The sequence below is a fragment of the Seriola dumerili genome, unplaced genomic scaffold (genome assembly GCF_002260705.1).
Source record: "Seriola dumerili isolate Sdu_G_001 unplaced genomic scaffold, Sdu_1.0 BDQW01000138.1, whole genome shotgun sequence".
Classification (NCBI taxonomy): domain Eukaryota; kingdom Metazoa; phylum Chordata; class Actinopteri; order Carangiformes; family Carangidae; genus Seriola; species Seriola dumerili.
In genome coordinates this window covers 4,388,058-4,409,889 of record NW_019174393.1, presented here as the reverse complement: position 1 = coordinate 4,409,889, position 21,832 = coordinate 4,388,058, and the positions used below count along the sequence as shown (strand labels likewise).

General features: G+C 41.8%; 1 protein-coding gene across 1 annotated transcript in view; it reads right to left on the bottom strand.

Moving 5' to 3' along the window:
• ptn (pleiotrophin) overlaps positions 1 to 20,870 on the bottom strand; it is a 54,197-nt gene extending 33,327 nt beyond the window's left edge. Inside the window, exon 1 of the mRNA XM_022749259.1 lies at positions 20,755 to 20,870. The gene's annotated coding sequence lies outside the window, so the exon portion shown is untranslated. The remainder of the gene's footprint in view (positions 1 to 20,754) is intronic.
• Between the last annotated feature and the right edge of the window lie 962 nt (positions 20,871 to 21,832).

The following is a 21,832-nucleotide window of genomic DNA, read 5'->3' as shown; positions in this document are numbered from 1 at the left end:
CATTAAAATTTGTGACAATTTGTGTTATTTTGCAAAAAGATTGTAGTAAAAATGACAAATAAACTGTAAAAGAAACTGATTGGTTATTCAGAATTTCATATTATTTGGGTTGTTTTATGTGGAAATTACAATAATTGGTAAAATTGGCAAACATCCTTCTACACTGATTGTGTTTTTTCAGAGAAAAATTGCATAAATAAAAAAACAAACAAAATTAAGCAATGTCGTGTAAATGTTTCACGTTTTGGTTGAATCCTTGCAGTGACAAGATTCGACATACAGGGTGTGTCTTTTGCCCAAATGAACCGATGACATCAGATTTGACTGCAGCAGTAGTCAGAAGTGCAGGATGTGGTTCCTGCAGGATCACAGGCTAAACACAGGCCGGTTGCTAGAATATGCTGAAAGAGAGCTACACAGTGTGAATATTTCGGGTCAGCAGATCTTGATCATTTTCGGATCACGCTGATATGACTGTGGCTGCATTCACACCGTCACCTCTTTTCCTTCTGCCCATTAATCTCAATTCCTCTCAGTGAAGAAAGCTACAGCTGAATCACCTGTGTACAGCCTGGCTGCAGGGGACGTCTTATCACCACTCCTTGTCCTCGTGCTTTTTCTCTCTCCGTTTGGGTGCCTTTTGATTGCTAGAAATAGCCGGGCTTGTTCCCTTTCAAATCCTGGCTGTCTGGCTAGTGGACCTGTGCAGACCTGATCCCCCTGGCAGCTGCTGACAGCCCAGAAACTGAGCTCCGTCCCTCAAGCCCCATGCTGTTAGCATCAGCACTCGCCACCTCTGTCTCTCCTCTCTCAAGATGCTCTCTCTCTCTCTCTCTCTTGCCCACTCTACCACAGGCGCCAATTTAGAGGTGTCTGTCTAATTGAATAGGCAACATTTATCTGAATGTGTGTGTAAGTGTGTGTGTGTGTGTGTGTGTGTGTTCCTTGCAGGAACTCACTGAAAGTACCTTGAGCCACTTGTTCATTAAAGTGTGCTGGATGAGAAAGCCTTTGCACACAGCGTGGGCAGTTTTTTTTTTTTTTCCACCTTTTGATTAAGCCGTCCTCCTTTTTCTCTTTTCCACACTGTCTGCCTCTCTCTCTCTCTCTCTCTCTCTCTCTCTCTCTGTGTCTGTCTCTGTCTCTCTCTCTCACTCTTCTCTATCTGTTCCTTTCTCCACTTCTTATTCAAAAGAGATGTACAAAGAATTTGTATTTCTGTCCACTTGAGCAATGCAATGTCTCTGCGTATCTCTATGTATTTAATTTCGCTTGTAAACAGGCTGTGGAATTTCAGACTTCAAGTGGGAAAGGCAGTGACAGCTTATTAAAGAGCCTGGGAAATCACATGCCGTCCTCAGCCTTTAATGTACCGTGGATTACGATAAATAATGCTGTAGCAGATACGCCTGCCAGTCATGACTCACCCATGAATAATACAGTAAAAATGCTATATATGAAGAACATTTTGATTTATTAAGTTCAACATCATCTACAGGTTTATTTAAACCATGTTCACATATCATCTCTGCAGTATCGGACATGATGGGTGTTTATACGCTGTAAATGTCAGTCAGTGAGTCCAAAACACACATAATTAAGCAGAGACAGTTAGACAGACATGAATTAATTACTGCATTACTTATTCCCTATATGTTAAAGTGACAGCACAACGGAAATGTGTAGTTTGTTTCTCACTTTGTTTTCAGTTAGTTCAGCATAAAAGCTTCAGTTTCAGTCTAAGTTCAGTCTGTTTCATTCAGTTCAGAACAAAACTAGGTTTCATATAGGAAGGTTTGTAAGGTTAATAAATCAGTAACAACCAACCTACAACAATGATATCACATCGTGACTCTTATGTCAATTTGTTACAGTGCCCATAAAAAATCTGTCATGGCTGCCTTCAAATTAGTTTTTGTAATCCCAAAATATGCTGTAATGTTCTTTTAATCTCAAATTTGTTACAGCAATGCAATTTTTTTGTTGTTGTCGTTCTTGTCAGAAATCTAACATTTGTTTTTGTGCCCTTAAAAGTCTCAAAATACATATCAATCCACAACTTTACTAATATGAACAAAATTCTATTTTTTTTTGTAATTTCAAAAAGAATTGTGTTGTTGTGTCCACAGACCTGAAAAAAATTGTTTAATATTTGTCATAATTCCAACATTTGTTATTGTGCTGTCCATGTCAGAAAGTTTTCATATTGACACAAATGTTGTTATTTGTAATAATCCCCAAATTTCCTAAAATCTCACTTCATCATCATCAATGAGTGTCTCTTTGACTACTTCAATTATAAGAAAAGTGAGCAGAGGAGTCATCTGATTTTGGAGCCGCCTGGTGGCTGAGATGTAGAAGAAGCGACATGTTTCTGTTGTGCAGTGCCGGCTCTGTAGTGCTAATTTAAACAATAATGCCAGCAGGCTGCTTGGTGCACCGCTACATACTCCACAGCAGGACCTCACATCCAGCCTTCCACATTGTATACCACACGAGTGAGAGGAGATATTGCTCATCCTCTGGATTTAACCATGATTCCACTTTCAGATAACCTACATCTTACCACCTACACACACGCCAACATTTCCCCACAGAGGTTTCCCACCCACTTCCCCCTAAAACAGGCGTCACACTGCGAAGCTGAGAGGGAACACGACTACAGCTGCCGGTGGAGAGATAACGCCTGCAGTTACCTGTAATCCCACACCAGCTTCTTACACACAGCATCATGGACATAGCAACGTGCTCAACAGCAGAGAATAGAACTGGGTTTAAGACCAGACTGAGAACATGTACTTTAAGAGCCACATTCACTTAGACTGATGACATTCATCTTTTCTGTTGTATTTCTGTGCTCCCATTTCCATCTTTTTCTTACATTAAATGCTGAAGTTTGAGCTCCTGTGGGTGGCTCAGATCATCTGCTGTTGGGAGCTCCACATCTGTTTCATAAGCTACATATGGGATGAAGGGAAAACCAAAATTGAATATGAAAATGTCAGATTATTATTATTTTGTTCACATTTTGTAGACAAACATGCTGCAAGTAGATTTAATAATTTCACCCACCCACTTTATGAAACTTACATTAGGGTACAAATTTGCATGTTTGTGTTCATTAGCAAGACTGGTACAAATATATATTTGCTGACAGCAGTCACTATTTGTCTAAAATGAAATAAATGCAAAAATAAAAATGCATATGAAGGCATGACCCGACCTTTCCAGTGTTTTTACTTGTTGTTATTGATATCCATAAGAAGATATATTTGTGGTTTTAAGAACCAAAAATAATCTCAATGTAGTTCTACACCTCCTCTCTCCAGCTTCTCTCTGGAGCTCTAGTAACAACAGGTCGGTGAGCCAATCAGAAGAGAGGAGGCTCTGAGCCTCTCTTCTGACTGGCTGACTGTTTTCTGAGTGACTGAATAAAAATATAGCAGATTTCAGGACCAAATCCTGGAAGGTTGGACAGTAGGTCCAAGTGGGCGGGGCTTGGGACATGGCTGATAGCGGTGACTGTCTCGTTGTGACATCACAAAGTTACAGAAGTCCTGACAGCTCGTTTTAGGGCTCAGTTTCTGAATACAGGCTGCGTGTATTTCTCTGTGGACCGAGGCTTTGATATTTTCACAGTATTATTATTGAACCTAGACCTGCTTTATAATAAATAAATAAAAATCTCACCTTTATGTTCTCCTCTATATGGTACTTTTAAATCAATCCTTAGTGTCAATAATATGGACATGGTTCAACAACAAAGGAAAAAGAAGTTCTGCAGTGTGAACCCCTCCAGCTCTGAGGATCTATGTGAATTAAAGGCAGCCACCACTCTCCACTAAATAGAGCACAATCAAGCTTCAATGTCAGTGGTTGGAAATTAACAAGTGCCGAGGAGCTGTTATTTGATGCAGGATAATGTGCTGCTCCCGTAACATAACTTAACATAACCTTTGTCATTTGGTGGGTATTTTTATCCAAAAATGCATTACAGCACAGCACCTGCTACAGTCTGCCAGACAGACCCATTAAGAAAAGGTTTATGCATCAGGTTTGCAGGAAATGAGGGTGAACGTTGTTTGTGGTAAAGTCAAAGACGGAATAATTTGCTTTTATGCATTTGCTACCACCTGGGATTTCTCTTTGCACAGTGTTGCACGAGGGCTGTAGGTATAGAAGATGTGAGAGAAGCCGTCAGAGGATTCATTAAAGTTCCACTGCCTCCTCTTCTCTCGTGCTCTGCCTGCAGAATCTCATCTCTCCTTCACTTTTCACGTCTCTTTGAGGGGAAGCCGCGGTGACAGTGGCGGCGACGTTATAGCTCGCGAGGCATGCTAAACTGTGCTGTCACCGAGACGCGTGCGAGATGAGAGGTTCTGACTGTTCTGACATGGAAAAGGCAAGACAATAACTGAGAAAGTGTGGGCGGGCCCTGTTTATTCACTTTAGCAAAACAAATTGTGGTGGACAGCTCTGACAGCTCTTCCCACCATTTTCAGATGTAATGTTGTGTTTACAGTATTAGTGTCACACTGCAGCCACAGATACTGGAGAATATATACAGTATATTTATGCTATATATATTTAGCTATCGCATTTGCTCTCCTGAGCCCACATGCTGTGAATCAGAGGTGCTTTTATGTGTTTCCTTTCTATCTTCTTGAAATAGGTATTAAAGGTGCAGGTCTATGTGGTCTCTAATGCTGAAGAACAAAGGTACAGGATGGGTTCTTTGTTTTGCTGAAGCACCACAGTCCTGTTGGTTCCCTTGTAGTGTGGCAGTGGAACAAAGCCTTGACTGTACATTAGGAAAGCCTCACAAAAGCAAACAGTAGTAAATTCCCCTTCAGGCTGAGGCTCACCTCAGATGACACGGCGGCAGCAGCAGTAGAGAGAAATAGTTACAGTTCAGCATCTACGAGACACACGTCACACACGCCCCCAACCCCAAGAGCAACGCCTTAAAAAAAAAATTTAAAAAAAAAGCCTATTGATTTTAAAATAACAATAATAGTCGGACTCTACAGCCCTGTGAGTCGCAGCATTACCTTGATATCCGTCCAATTTCAGGGATGACTGCAACCGAGCGAGTTTCGGCCTTTTTAATCACCAACCTGTGTGATTCGGTGGGAGGCAATCATATGTGGCCATTTTCAACTATTTTCTCCCAAGGACACCAGTCAGTGACCCTTCAATTTGCACCAAATGTGCCCAACCCGCTGGAGGCAGGTGTGGATTCATTGTTAATTACTGCGCGCACGATCCTGAACTCTCTGTTCGATTCCCATCTCTGCTTCGAAACCATTCGGCTGATTAATATTCACTCACGCTTGCGCTCCCAGGTGGACGACCCACAGAGACGGGAGTTTGAGGTGTGGCGTTCAATAACAGTGTTTCTGTGCTGCTTTGGTTTGGGGAATTGTTCCTCCCTGCAGTTTTTTCCCCTCCCTCTTCAAATACCCCTGGCAGCTTGTCTGAAAGTGAAAGATAGTCTGGCAGAGTTGAGGTGAACTTGAAGTTGGGAGTGAAGTTTTTGTTTTCGTACTCCCAAATGTTATTCGCAAAATACGCGGCTGAATATGAAACATGTCAATGGGATTGTTAAGTTCTCATGAGAAGCTCTTTTGCTCCTTTTAAATGAAATATATTGGGGTGTGAAACTGCATAAAAAATGATGAATAAGTATCTTCAATCGTTAATTCAAATGCTGGATCGAATTTTTCTTGAATAATTGAAAACACATTTATCCAATTTTAGTTAGAAAAGTTCACTTGATTTCAGGTCCGGTATTTTACACTTTACTGGTGTTTTTATTTAAAGTGTTAATCGATAAGAAGATATATTTGTACGTTTTAAGTACAAAAAAACATCTCAATGTAGTTTTCCATTTCCTCTCTCAGGCTTCTCTCTGGAGCTCTAGTAACAACAGGTTGGTGAGCCAATCAGAAGAGAGGCTCAGAGCCTCCTCTCTTCTGACTGGCTGACTGTTTTCTGAGTGACTGAAAAAAAATCTAGCAGATTACAAGTAAACACTCAGAGAAACTAAATCCTGCCAGGTTGGATGCTGGGCCCAGGTGGGCGGGGCTTGGTGACTGCTTTGTTGTGACGTCACAAAGTTACAGAAGTCCTGACAGCTCATTTTGAGGTTCAGTTTCCGAATACAGGCTGTGTGCATTTCTCTGTGGACTGAGCGCTTTGATACTTTCACAGTATTAATATAGAAGCTAGACCTGCTTTATAATAAAGAAATACATGGAAATCTCACTTTATACAATATTGGACCTTTAAAATGCAGACAAATTCTTGTTTCAAATTCCAGAAACAGGAGAATCTGCGGCAGTTAATGTATCTGAAAGCCGTGAGTGAGACTGAATCACTCAGAGTAAAGATCATCATTTGAACTAAACCACTGGTCACTCCTAAAGGCTGCTAACAACTCCAGCATATTCCCACTGAATTCTTTATCCCCTCCACACCTCCCTTCAGATCACTAAGTCGTTTTATAGCAGTAAGTGGGTGTCTGAAATAACATGTTAGTGCTAAATGATTATTAGAATTTCCCAGTCTTACTTCAATTCTCATCATAGAGGAGGGTAAAAAAAAACAAAAAAAAACAACCCCAACCACAGGAAATAATCATACATATTCAGTAAAGTCTATTTTTCTTCTTACTGTGCAACAGCAATTGGAAACAGGAGACTTCTTGTTTTGATGGTGATACTGGAATCTTTTGATTTAACTGTCAGTAGAGGGCTCTCATGATCTATCCATAATACCCCTGACCTCTCATCTGCATTCTGTTGCAGCAACTGTATTTAATGGCTCCCCACCACCATTAATGTACTTTCATGACAATATTGAACTGGGCTTTCTCTCTCTCTCTCTCTCTCTACCACTGGCTCCTCAAACAACCCTGGAGATTGCTTTAACGTGACCTCACCTCACCATCAAACACCGTGTGTATGTGTCTTTGTTTTCCTGCTGCTCGATGTCCCATTGATTTCTTTGCGCTTAGACTGAGTTAAATGATATCCATGGTGCTCTCTCTTCAGTGTGACCTCCATGTGAAGGTGTTCAAAAGGTGTTTTTTTTTTTTTTGGTTTTTTTTTGCAGTGTGGCTGTCATATTGAGTGAATGACCTCATCAACTACACACTGGCCTCTGCTGGGTGAAATAAGTTATTGCCTTAGGAAAGGGAAGCAGAGAAAAGGTATAGAGATGGTTCTGGGGGGAGATGGGATCATTTCAGATGTTTTTTTTTTCTTTGTGGGTGGAAGGTGTCAGCTGCATTAGGGCTTCATTTAAAAATATCATCCATGTTGATGGGTAGTTTTGGAGTCAGCAGCAGCACAGAAATGAAAAAAAAAAAAAAGATTTTCTCCACTACTCCTTGTGAACCAGCGCGTCTTCTCATCTTCCCAAAACACACTTTTGGAAGGCTTTGAATTACCTGCACTCATCCCTGCCTAAATTGTTCAAATATGTTAGAAGTTGATCAAACAGAAAAGGCTTTCTGAGCTTTTCTTTCCCCCCGTGGGCTGTTGGGGATCAGACACGAAAACAGGGAAAGAACAAAGGCTTGTCGGGACTGCTAAAGACGCCTGGACCCCAGCAGCCCATCAAAATTCATTCAGTCAAACAGGCATGAAATACCGGCGCAGTGCAAGAACCTCTAAAACACGTCTCTCAGAAAATGTGTCAAAACGGGGAGAAGCTTAAATATGAAACATGAAGCCTTCACTTCACTTGCCCTTTATCTTCGCCAACCACAGATCAATGAATGCTTCACAAGCATTTGGTTATTTTACCATTTATTTTGTGTATTTTTGGTGTAAAGGGAAACAAAAGGTTTAAGATTTGCAGGATTTGAATCCAGTTCTCACAATCTCGCTTTTGACTTCTTTTAATGAGGAACCACTGTAGAGCGAGTTGAAGCTGCGTTAACCAGTCTTTTGGATTTTACCAGCAGGTCAAATGACCACATGTAAGGCGTACTGACAACCCCACACAGAATTATCACCAGACCTTTGAGTTCAGCGGGAGGTTACCATCTTTAAACTCATTGTTTTGGTTCTACATTGTGTAACAGACAAAGTTGGCGGCTAGCTGGTGAACATAGTGAATTGTCCAGCAGCTGAACAGCCAAATATTTCCCACAGGAATTGGAAAAGAGCAACAGAGAGCGAAAGGAGAGTTAATACTGGACTTGATTTTGATTGATTCTATTGGTTGTCCCCAAACTGAACTTGACTTGTTTGTCTGTCAGCAGGATTACGTAAAAAGTACTGAACTGATTTGCACCAAACTTGATGTAGGGATGGGACATGGGACAGGGCAGAACCCATTCAATTTAGGTTCAGATCCGGGATCATTTACTATAAATTAAAATGTTTTCTCTGACGTCTGGTGTATGTTGTTTGACACTGGCCTGGTTGGAGGTCTGTGCTCTCCCTTCCCTTCTAGTTTTGCTTTATTTAATTTTTTCTTTTTTCTGTTTAATATTTTGTTTGACTTTTTAAAGCATTAATTAATTGGAAATGTTTGGGTTACTACTGTTTTACATGAAATAAATAATTTGGGTACAAGTCATCCTTCTTTATTTATTTTCATGGTTTCTGCAGAGGAGTTACAGAAGAATACAACATAATTAAGACAAAAGAGGCAACAACTAATTATCATGACACGGCCCTGACATCTTGAACATTCTTAGCGTTGTTAATATTTTGTGGTTAGAAGATAATAACCTGTTTGTCTTGTGTCTCTATGCAAACTGCGAGGAAAGCAGCGTAGAAACCCCTCTACGACAGAGAGAGACCGCTATTTTTAACTTGTTTACTCCAGTTCGCAATGATAGTGTCACTCAGTTCCTACTCTGCCAGGCTCCTCGCGGCCCTCAATGAATCAAACATAGCTTGCGACGCACTATATTCCAGGACCCGGTGACAGTCTTATTTCCAGCCATCGAGGAAGCAGGGGGAAAGTTATTTACTGAGAGTGGTGGACAGAGGAAGATTGGACATCCCTGATCTGTCAAGGACATGACTTCTGGCCGAAGCAAATCCTTCACTTTTATTGCATTGTCTTTGGGGCCATTTGGCACGAGGAGATGGCCAACATGGCGCATTGCTTTCATCTAGCACTGTCTCCCACGGCTAAGTTTCCTGGAAAGAGATAAAGTCCAATCTATAACCTGTAGAGTCTGGAAACACTCAAACAGTTCTTCATTGAGTCTGGCCTTGCTCTCCAGAGCGAACTGCTGATCTGTGACTAACAATCATTAGACCAGCCAGTACTAGATGATGCATTGTCTGAGTGTCAGTCACCGAAGAGAGAGAGAGAAAAATAAAGAAAAGACAGCAAACAACTTAAGCAGTCGGCTTTAAAACATCTCTGATACCAGCTGGCTCAAAGTTAATTGAACACCTGTTTTCCCAAAGAGTCCTCTGAAATCTTGCCTTAACACCAAACTTAATAAACATGTAAATAACTTTGTATATGTGACACCCTTGTCTTGAAAAGGAAAAATAGAAAGAAAAAAAAAAGAAGAAGATAATTGGTATATAATTGGCATCCAGTTCTCAGGGGTGTAACAAAACAGTGTGTACGTGTGTCTGTTTGTGTGTTTTGAGAGGGGGTTTGGAGTTTTAAGTGGAGAGCAGTCACCGAGGAGGTCACATGCAGCGCCGCAGAGATCCACCGCCTGAGGTCCGCTGACGTCAGCCGGAGAGGCTGATGGGAATTCAATACACAGCGTTCACACCGCCTAATTTATTCCCCAATAAAAATCGGCTGCAGCTTGTCGGTCGGTTCGTGGGGCCGATGCAAACGACGCTGAAGTTCAGCGGCAGATTCCTCAGCTTAAGAGGTTTCTGAGAATCAGTTGGAATCCCTTTTTTTGCCAGCTGAATTAAAAACAAGCAACTTTACTGTGTTATCTGCTGCAGTGGCGTTATAAAATAGGACACTGGACAATCCAATATTCCAAAAAGCCACATACGCTAAAGAGAGTTGAAGCTATAAAGGTATCCACTGTATGAAATTGTATTTACTCCTTTCCAACCATCATTTAGTCTTGTTGCTCACACACACACACACACACACACAGAGTGCAGTGGTTGCTGAAGTCCAACTCACAGATCCATCCTATTCACCATCAGTCTTCCTCTGCAATAAGCTGTTTCCATCCATCAGGGACGCACCCCAACACATTTCCTGTATGCCTACTGCTGTCATTGTCTACATTCATCTGCACAAAACACCATTTGCTCCGGCTTTATTTACCAAACCATAACTGTGGCGACACTATATGTGACACAATTTACAAATAAATAAGCGGAGCTCCATTTTGCTGCGTGGACAGATCCAGTCGTTCCCATTCAAAAATGAGAACACCACTCGGTAAGCTGCTGCTGCTGCTGCTGCTGCTGCTGCTGCTGCACTCTTGCCAGTAGCCTTTACATGACTCTGGCTGTGCTCAGCTGTGGGGTGGGTGTAGGGGTTAAGAGGAGGGAAGAGGGAGGTGGAGGAGGGAGTGGAAGTGGCTTTTGCCCTCAGTCACAGCCCAGGGCATTAAACATGACCTTTCAACTTGCCACTGAGCATTAGAACAGTCAGAGGAAACATCCAGTCCTCGTGTACGAACACTGCAGAGTGTGGCTGGGGCTACTGCCTCCGCTGACACCCTATTTTACTTTAATGTGTGTCAGACAAGCCACTGCAGTCAAGGTAGTTTCCCCCTGGCTGAAAAGAGCACACAAGGGCCCAAAACTGACATACAGTTAATTCGATAACTCGAGTGCAGAGCTGGTTGTCTCTGTAGGGTGGACACAGTCAGAAGAGTTACAGAGAGGTACAATTGTCCATACTGAGCAGAAATGTAATATTTCTGGCTTTGATTTGTGGGAAATAATATTTCACTGTAAAATAAATGACTGGAGAAACATAACACATGCACATATCTTAAGACGATAAAGTTGAAAGTTAAAGGTCCAATATCTTACACTTTTTCTTTTAAGTTGTGATATCCATAAGAAGATATCTTTTTGGTTTTAAGTACAAAAAAACATTTGAATGTAGTTTTACATCTCCTCTCTCAGGCTTCTCTCTGGAGCTCTAGTAACAACAGGTCTGTGAGCCAATCAGAAGGGAGGCTCAGAGCCACTGTTCGATTAGCTGGCCTTTCTGAATGATCGAATGAAAATATATCAGATTGCATGAAAACCAAGAGCAAACCAAGTTCACAAAGTTAAGTCCTGATGGCTCGTTGTAAGGCTCAGTTTCTAAATACAGGCTGTGTGAATTTCTCTGTGGACTGAGCACTGTGATACTTTCACAATATGAATATAGAACCTAGACCTGTTTTATAATCAAAAAAGACTTCATACAATATGAGACATTTAAATCCATTGTGATCCTCTGGTACTTGTATAGCAGCCGTCAGCAAAAAATGAGTCTACTTTACATTTTGAATTAATGGACCTTTTTGCTCAACCTTTTGTACCTTTGACCAAACATAAAGGTACAAAGCAGTTTCTGATACTTTAGAGTAGAAATTAGTTCCAGTTCACCCTGAAGTAAAGGTTAAATGTCATGTTCTTAAGGTCTGTTAAGGCAGTGTGCTGATTAAAGCACCCGTATGGTACAGGGGAAAGAAAAAAGAATACTTGTCCACCACTGCAAAGAGGGTTCAGTGTCCAGCTGTTAGTTTGATCCCAGTTGGCAACATTGGTGGGTGGAAAGCTGGTGCGGGATCATGTCCTAGTCACAACACTAACTCGCTCCTCTGGCTGGTCAGCCAACAGCCTCCCTATGCCAAGAGTGAAGAGACAGAGGACCACATAACTGCTGTGTAAGGGAGTTCAAATGAAGGCAGTACTCTGGTTTTCTCTATATACCCCAATGATAATATTTAAAGGTCACTCGGGTACGTAATTGAACTTTCCGAGGTACAGATGGTAGAGGTTCAGAAAGAAAGGGTACTTGTTAGGGTGCTGCTCCAGGGACAAGCTTTTGTGCTCTGCCCTTTTACTGAGAGCATAAAGGTGGTCAGACGGCGTCCAAGGACATTTCTTACATTACATACATACATTTCCATCTCCTTGCTTTTATGCCCGTTTTTACTTTATGCATAATCTGAGTGGAGATGGATGAATTTTTTGCAGAAATGTATGCTTGGCTGAGGAGGGATAGATGGCCAGTGGAGGCAATAAAAGGGAATATGCAATAGACTGCATCTGATATTGCGAATACACCTTGTGGTTGAAGTACCTGGCCCTTTGCTTCCAAAAATAAGGACTTAAAATAACAGCGGTGTTGAGGAGGGTCCTGAGGGGTCTCTTGTTGCATTGCACCCACTTTTGTATCACCATGATAAAAATACCAGAGGGTGCATATAGATCAGAGAGACATATTAATTCATTAAAAATCCCAAATGCCATCTTATGTGGGAAGCAGCAGTGATATGCCTTAATAAATCAGAGTTACTCATCCTCCATTAATTATATAAGCTTGTCATGTCCTCATGGATGTTTTCACATAAAGGTATTTGATGCACTGATTTGTATTTTCACTCGCCTAGAAAGATATTTGCTTAAACCTTGGGCTACATGTTAATGGAAGCCTGGCAAAGGTTGTGTCAAAGCCTCTTTATGTTCAATATTTTAGTGCCAGATGAGTGCAACTGCCTCCTTCTGGGAGCACTGGGATCTTTTTGGTGTTGTTGCAGCATAAAGACAAGACGTCTCAAGGCAGGCAATGCATGAGGAGGAAGAGGGCATAAATCCAAAACACTCAGAGGGCTAAACAATAAGAATTCGCATTGTGTTTTTGTTGTCCGTCTCCCAGGATGTTGCCTTGTACTCTACTTGTCTTCGTCGTGTACAGAACAGCATGTGAAATGTTCCTTTACCAGCCCCGCTAACAACTCTAAACTCCAGCGGAGACAGAGGGCAAGGCCACAGCCCTGGCCTGGTGTTTATGGTCAGACGGAATGTGAACTCCGGGTGAGAAAAAAGGGTAGAAGTTATAATGAGGCATCCCCCCTTTGCTGGTTGTTTATTTGGACAGACCGGCTGTCTCACAGCACAAGCTGTGGATGGAATACTAATGGATATGACTAATGATTCTCTCTCTCTCTCACCTCTCTCCCTTTCTCCCAATGCCTTCCCACTCGACTCTCTCCTCTAACTCCTCCGTCTTCCTTTTGCCTCCATGTGGAAGAAACTTTCTACTCTCAAGTCAGGGATTCACGATGCATAATTGAATCCAAGGGCATAGGTTTGGTCTAAACATTGGTCAGGGACACAACAAACCTGCCACCCCTCCTAAACAAAGGGACTGGCTTTTTGATGCCGTCAACTAAATGGTTTATTAACATATAAGATCTGAATTTACATTCAGGAATGCCCATACGCAAATGTAATATATGTATATGTGTTGAATTTCCACATAGTAATATTGTTCATATGAAGTAAAAGCATATATGTATTTAAAGTATAAAAATTTATATGTAAAAATTACTTATGAAACCTGTTAAAAATTAGACCAAGATCATATATTGACATACAGTATATGTCTAGCTAATAGAAATGTGTATTTTAGTATGTCTATTTATATTATAGACATATGTTACATAAGTGAGTGTTTCATATGTTATAAACTTATATCTTCATATAGCCAGAGGATGTATATATGTCATATGTCAGTATATCCCCCTATAGATGACACATATGGAAACATCACTGTCATATACATTTCATGAGTCATAATATACTAAGTCATAAAAAAGTCGTCAAACGCAGGCAAAGGGAGAAAATGCAAACTTCAGACGAAGAGGGCCCATGCGCAGGGTTTCAACACAGAACCTTCTCACTGTGGCGCGACAGTTCTAACCACTGCACCACCCTGGCACATCACGAATAAGTCATAGTTTAGTAAAGAATAAAAAGTCAGTAAGAGTTGCCACTTAACCTAATGTGTAAGTCTTTGGACTACAGGAGGAAGCCAGAATACCCGGAGAGAACCCAAGCACGCACAGGGAGAAAATGCAAATTCCACACAGAGAGGCCCCAGGCCGGGGGTTCAAACCCAGAACCTTCTCACTGTCGGACAACAGTTCTAAACACTGTATTACCATGCCACCTCTTGAATAAATCATTGTTTAGTAAGGCATGAAAACATCAAAGTATAGTGAGGCATAAAAAGTCATAGTATAGTAAAGCGTTATAGTCGCCAGTAAACCTAATGTGCATGCCTTCGGGCTGCGGGAGGAAGTCGGAGGACTTGGAGAGAACACATGTGAGCACAGGCAGAACATGCAAACTGCCCAGGGTTCGAACCTAGAACCTTATAACTGTGAGGCGACAGTTCTAACCACTGCTCACCGTGCTGCCCCATAAATAAATCGTCATAGTATAGTAAGGCATTAAAAAAGTCATAGTATTCATGGTGATCAATTCGACAGAAATGAAACTCATGCTTCGATATATCCACCATTTTACGTTTATCCCTGCTAGCAGCCTGACTGCTAGCCTACAGAAGACAGAAGTCAGGGTTAGCTTGCTAGTTAACGCTAGCCAACATGGTTAAATAACATCAGTTGACATTTTTCTGGTGACGTTGGATACCACTGTAATATTGTCACATGACATGAGCCTTCAGATAGCCCCCGCCCTTTCAGTCAATGAAATACGAGCATGGCTAAATCAGTTGTCTTGGACACTTAACCTCTTGGAGGGTGGAATGATTTAATATGACTTCCCTTCAAACATAGTGCTAACGAGTTCACTCAAATATTGGTAGGGACAATTCTGTCCTTCCAATGATTGATTCATTCACAACTGAACGGATAGCTGCGACATGCACACACATTTCAGAGTATCTAGGCCGAGTAACAAGTGCCTGACAGAGCCCTTTCTTCCTTGGGGCTTTGCTAAGCACACTCCCACCCTCCCTTACTGATCCCGGTTTCTAATCACTTATTGGTGGGTGGACATAAAACCATCCTTGGTGTTTGCAAACATAGAGTGGGCCAATCTAATCCTCTCCCCATCCATCATAGGTGTTTAACTTTCCAAATCATACTTTCTCCAGAATGTGGCGCCTCAAGGGAGGAACAGGAAGAAACTCTCCACTGGACCAGATTAAAACCTGCTGAGATTTAACCAAGGATTAGACACCCCCTTTGGCATAAGGAGGCTGTATAAACTGTTTGAAATAATTCTGGAATTAAGTATTGAAGATTTGGTGCTTTAAGCAGCCTGGTAACCACTGTTTGGCCTAAAAAAAAAAAGAGCTGCAAGAGGGAAAGGGCAGATTTTCTATCCTCAACATGTAATTTTATTGAATCAGTTAAAGAGAGTAATACTAGGAAATCTCCCCTTCATGTGATCTGAATTTGACAATAAACTACACAAACCTTTCTAATCAGAGAAGTTTGTCGCCTCAGTGCAACATTACCATTAGCAATCCAATTAGCAGTGGGATTGGAATAGAGACACTAAGTGGCAGGCGGTTCTTCCACAGTGATGCTCACGATCAATTTAACCTTCCATTCAACATCAGTGGCCACATCACAACAAATCCCTGTGAGTAAGAGACCAGCTGCCATGCGTCTCTAAATGCTTTTTATTATTTCCTTTTAGAACCTATACACTGTTTACAAGATTCAAATACTCTCTATGGGAATAATTATAATGTTGCTAATAACTCTGCCGGCCAGGTCGAATCCACTCCTGGCAACAAAGCAAGCCACAGAGTGACCCTAAATAAAATGAGGCTGCATTGATTGAGCCAATAGATTGCAGCATTTAGGCAGGGCTTTGGCAGCGTATTGGCTGTATGTTATTTAATACCCCCCTTAGGGTTTACCTTTGAGCCATTTAGCAAGGCTCTGCATTGGGGGAGAAAGTTTTCCACGTCGATAACGTGGCGTGGTTTCATTTCCGTTGCACGTGTTATTCTCAGGTAAAAGATTCACAGACAAATGACCATGATCATGCTAATATCCAGACATTTATGTTCCTCTTTGTCTCAGTTTCTAACTTTTTCTCTCTTTCTCTGACAACAAGGTGCGTAAGAGACAAAATCATCCCTCAGTTCTTTAGAGGAATACAAACACTACCCATTCCCTTGTGCTTCACACTCGGAAGCCCGGACACGCAAATTAGGGGTAGGGGAGCACCCTGAGGACCCGTATTCCCTGTATGACATTTGCTAAAGATACACAACTGTTCCCGCTTTGTCCAAAGCTTCTATCTTGCATGCTACAGGAACTGTTTAAGGTGCGTGTGTGATATCCAAATTGCAGCCAAGCAAACATGCAAAATTACAAGTTTTAGCTCCTTAATTACATATTATACCATCTTAAAGTAGCTCTAAACGATATTTTTTATACTACAAATGGGTCAGATCACTGTGTGTAATGTGAAAGGGGGTTGCTTGTAGTGACAAACCCACAAGGATTAATCACCTAACTCTGCAGTTTCACCTCGGCTTTGTGGAGCTTTTTAAGTCTCTTCAAGCTCATTGTTTCATCAACCTCATTTTCAGCAGCTGCAGACAAAAGAAGAATCTTTAAAAAAAAAAAAAAACCATTGTACACGACCTGCCCAGCATCAAACAGCAGACAAAGACAAAGTTATAGAGCATTTAGCTGTGAAAGAGCTGTATATGTCTCTCAGGAGCTGAATGAGAGTGAATACTGGACTGTTGCTCCTTGCCAACACGTTCACCATATTGACTTTAAGAGGAGATAATGTGTCATGTGACATTTTTGCTGAATGTTTTTGAATCAGTGCAATAAAGTATATTTTTGGATGTTTTATTTTTTTCAAATTGCTCCAGGCAGCCGCTCATTTACATTCCTTTCCTTTCTGTATGGAGTGAGAATCAGCAGGCAGAGCGAGTGTTATCTTGTCATTTTCATTAACGGAGACTAAGCACAGCTTCATCTAAAAGGTAACAACAACAACAACAACAACAACAATGCAAGTTTGGCAAAAACAATTAATGTTCACTGTGATGGATCGCAGTTTCAAGTTTCAAGATGCCAGTACAAGAATTTCATATCTGACAATGGATGCCAGAAACAGTAGAAAAACACATATTAAAAGTCCCCTATTGTATAATGAGAGATGTCCATGTCTTTTTTGATTATAAAGCAGGTCTAGACTCTATGTTAATACATATGAAATATGTCAAGTAACATCAAAGCGCTCAGTCCACAGAGAAATGCCTGTATTCAGAAACTGAGCCTTAAAACGAGCCGTCAGGACTTCTGTAACTATGTGATGTCACAACAAAGCAGTCACCACCCTCAGCCATGCCCCAAGCCCCGCCCTCTGAGTGTTTACCGGAAATCTGCTATATTTTTATTGTATTCTGACACAGTGAGCCAATCAGAAAAGAGGCTCTGAGCCTCCCTTCTGATTGGCTCACTGACCTGTTGTTGCCAGAGAAAAGCCTGAGAGAGGAGATGTAAAACTACATTGAAATGGTTTTTGATAATCAAAACCACAAATACTGCATTTCTTCTTATGGATATAAACACCAGAGAAATGTAAAATATGGGACCTTTAAGTTGACTTTTTGTCAACTTTATTATCTTAATGTGTAGTTGTTGTGAGTTTGTTTACTTTCTCAGAAGGTGCAGAACTTAAGTTGCAGCCCTCTGACTTTTGCCCTCTCTTCTTTCAGTCACCTACCGACTGGCCTGGGGACAGTTTGTGCGTGTGTGTGGGTGTGTGGGTGGATGTGTGACTGAGTGGGACACTATTGAGCTGAATGATTATAGTGGAAAGCCTCAGGTTATCATTAGCTCTCAGAGGATCAAACATCAGAGTCATCAAGTCAACAGCGGAGCGGAGAGATGCGGGCCACAATTAGATATTTGTTTTTCCACTGGAAAAGTAGAATTTAAGGAAGGAAAGAAATGAGGACCTTTTTTATTTATGGTGCGAAGATGGTGATCAAAAAGCGACTGAGGGATTCACAACATGCCTCAAAACACTTGTGTGCAAGAACACGAACCCTGACTCGTGTATTTGAATTCCCTCACAAAAGGCATTAGTGGCCCCGTCAATGGGCTCCCTCACACAATGGGGACCAACACCACACAAGAGGAACATTCTCTCATCACCAGCTTAGAGGTTCTGCAGACAGCTTTGATTGTCTCGCCCAGGCCTGTAATGAGATAGCTTGCTTGCTTGACGTCTCCATGAGAACATGTGCATTTCCACACATGACTATTAACCCAGCAGCCTCAGGAGCTGGTCCGGCTGCAGTCACTGCTTATTGCCACAGCTGAATAAATGAAAGAAAGGGGTTCAATTTCTGGGGCAAGCCCAGGCAATGTGATTGTTTTCACCTCTGCATTTCCTGAAGGACTATTTTTAAAGGATAATTCCAGTTTTACATAACTATTTTCGTAGTTTTTGTACACTGCACAACAACTTCTGTAAAACAGCGCAACAGGGAAAGCCGTCACGTGGTCAGAAAGACTGAAACTTAACCTGAAGGCACCCAAAATGATGCACAGGAAAACATACGACTACGGCAAGTAAGAGAGGTCAAAAACTGAACCAGGAAGTGAGTCTGTAAACTGTGTCTTCTTCGGTCCTGGAGGAAACGAGAACATGAGAGTGAGATAATAAGGGAAGGTTTAACGAAAGATGCTATTAGAATGCATTCTGGGAGGTGGAGGATCCAGTGTTATTGGAGCTTGAGACATATTAGAAACTAGACTCATCTCCATAGTGTCACTGTAGAGCCAGAATCATTGTGTGACTGCCTGTGTCTGACTTCTTTTAGCCCTTCCACCATGCTCCTGGGTCACTTACTGCCAAGAGGAATGGTGGTCACAGTTGTAAAAAATAAGGCACAAGCTTCAATACACCTGAATCGTCCTATAAAAGTCGCATTGTTAGGTTTTCCAGCTCCAACAAATTCTGCACGATGATGTTTCAAACTGGATGTAATGAGGGATGTTGCCTTGACAGGCCTCTCTCCTGGCATTCCTCCCCTCCTCTTTTCTTCTATTCCTCTCTTTTATCCTGTCCTCCCTTTTCTGTGGAGGCCCTCTGGACCCCATCAAGGCTCACTCTGTTCATCCCACATGTGAGGGGTCAGTGCGTACCCCACAAGAATAAACCAGCCACTCAATGTGAGGATCTTTGTGTATGTCCTCATCCCCCTACCCTCTTTCTCTCTTTCTCTCTCACTTTACTTGTGCCCTATAGATGAGAATCGGCTCCATTCACGGCGCTTCCCTCCCCCCTGGAGCGGACTTCTCAGGGCCCTAACAGCGCAATTCTATGCCTTATTGCTTCGGCTCCTCCATGGAGAACAGTCTCGTCAAAGCATTTGTGAAGACACGGACGGAAATGAACTGGCTTTGTGCTTAGTCTTGACATATAGGCGAGATCACGTGGTGAAGTCTGTGGGGCAAGCGTTTAACAAGAGAAAAGGGCAGAATGTGTAAAATGTCTCTTAAAGGCCTCCAAGTGGCCATCTTGGAAGGAAAATGCCAGGACCTATTTAGAAATGAAGCAGTGTTATGAGTTTGGCCCTGCTGGCTGTCATCCAGCTTAATCCACATTGTGTTCTGACTTCCTACGGTACCCAAAGCTGGTTTCTCAAGCTCATCTCCACCTCATGTTTAATCTCCCCCTGCTCTTTCATTAGGACCACACCATGTGTTGATTCTAAAGAAATGAAGCGGACACCTCATTTCGAGCAAGAATGAGCCGGAGAAAGCTTTTGTCCACGGCAGGAATGCCCATAAGACAGAGAGGAACACTGTTTGGTCTGACTTGGGTTGCTATACCAGGGCTGGAGAAAGCCATGGCAACGAAAGCAGAAGGTCTGCCGGACCACATAGCGCTGATACAATACGGCTTCTCGGGGTTTGTCATTCCAGTCAGGCCTGACCCAAATTACGACATCCTGGGAAAAAGTGGCCCACTTCAACCGGCACACATGCACAGACATTCTTAATTGGGCTCGCATATATTTGGCTGATAGCGATAATAAACAAAACATATGGATGTTTGAAGTCTAATCACTGAGGAGAAAGGCCCTGTTAATGATTTAACACCACAGTCCATAGCCAATGGCTGCTGGATTATTGGGACTTTCCAATTGTTTACCCAATATGTCTACAAGCTACTTTTCCATCTGCAGCTATAATTGTCAGCATTTCAAGCTTAATAGTCTTTTGTGTTTTTCATATGTTTATTATCTCCTATCAACAGCCCCGGGGAGAAATCTGCTTAAAATGGGAAAAGTAACAAAGAAGCGATTAGGACCATGTCTACAGAAGCTTTACTTTCACTGTTTCATATTTTACCAAAAGGCAAAATAGTTGCAAAAATGCACAAATACAAAACATTGTGTTTATCACCAGAGAAACTTACATTTTTTTTTTAATTTACTTTTTTTAATCGCAACTTTACCCAAAGTTTTTTTTTTTTTTTTTTTTTTTTAAAGCAATGTTAACACAACAGGGGTTGATATCGGCGGTCCTGGCAGTCATACACACAAGATACACACTCAAAAGAACACACACACTAAAAATGGCCTTCGTGCTTGTACCATCCATCCCACTGAGTCTTTTCTGCGCAGAATACAGTTCAAATCCAAACTTTTCTGCTTGCCTGGCTGCTCAAGTAACCACCTCATAATCACATCACACCTACCCCACGAAAGCTATGCATCAGTAAGTGTGCACCCAGAAAAAAAAAGAAATCCACTTACTTTATTTTGGAGGTCTGGTAGTTGTAAATCAGAGCTTGAAGAAGTAGTTTCTCTAGGTTCTTTTCATCTGCACCTCTGCCCCGCTGCCCTGCCTCTCCAATACTATTTCTCTTTGTGGGCTGAGCATACGATAGCTGTGTAGTCTTTTTTTTTTTTTTTTTTTTTTTTTTTTTTTTTTTCTTCTTTTTCTTTTTTTTTTTTGTGTGTGTGTTGCATGGGGTGAGGGGAGGGTGGTGGGGTGGGTGTTGAATGCCGGGTTTCCTGACTCGTGATCAGGAGCTCATTACCCCCAAGGTCACTCCAGGGACGCCCCTGCCTGGTACTCACTGAGACACCAGAGAGAAGATGTGAGATGGAGGATGGAGGGTGTGAGAGAAAAGGGAGAGAGCAGTTAAGAGCTAAAGTGCCTGGGAGATCCGTGGGGACGGAGGGAGGAAGTGCTATGAGAGAGAGAGAGAGAGAGAGAGAGAACGGAGACGGATGAGATACATATAAACAGAGAGGGAAGCGAGACAGTGAGAGGAACTGATCCAAATGCCAACAGAGAGGCGGATATATTCAGGAGAAGCGAGCAAACACAACAACAAAATCCTGACTGTTTGAGCCGTGGATGAGCCAACAGAGTGAACAAGCTCGCAACTGCAGCCCAGTCAAACCACACGGAGTTATATAAAAAAAAAAATATATCATGTTGATCCATGGAAAAGTGAGTCCAACCACAACAATCAATAAAATATTGACAAACACCAGCTGGGCTCTGGATTTGTTTTTTCAGCTTTAATATGGACGAGCGCTGAAAGAAACACGGTTACAGTGTCGTACGAGTGACATCTGATTACGTTGCCTTTTTGTCTCACTTTTTATATGTTGGGGCTTTTTCTGGGCAGGTTTTGTGGTTGTTCTCATGTCTCTCTTTAAAAAAAAAAAAAAAAAAAAATCTTAAACTCAACGAAGCTGCCTGAATGAATGAAGCTACAAAATCTTGTGCATTTTATCGTGATTTAAACCACAATATTCACCGTTTTCTATTCACGTGTTAAAAGCAGGAGAAGATGTGGAGGCCTTGGAGTTGTTTTAA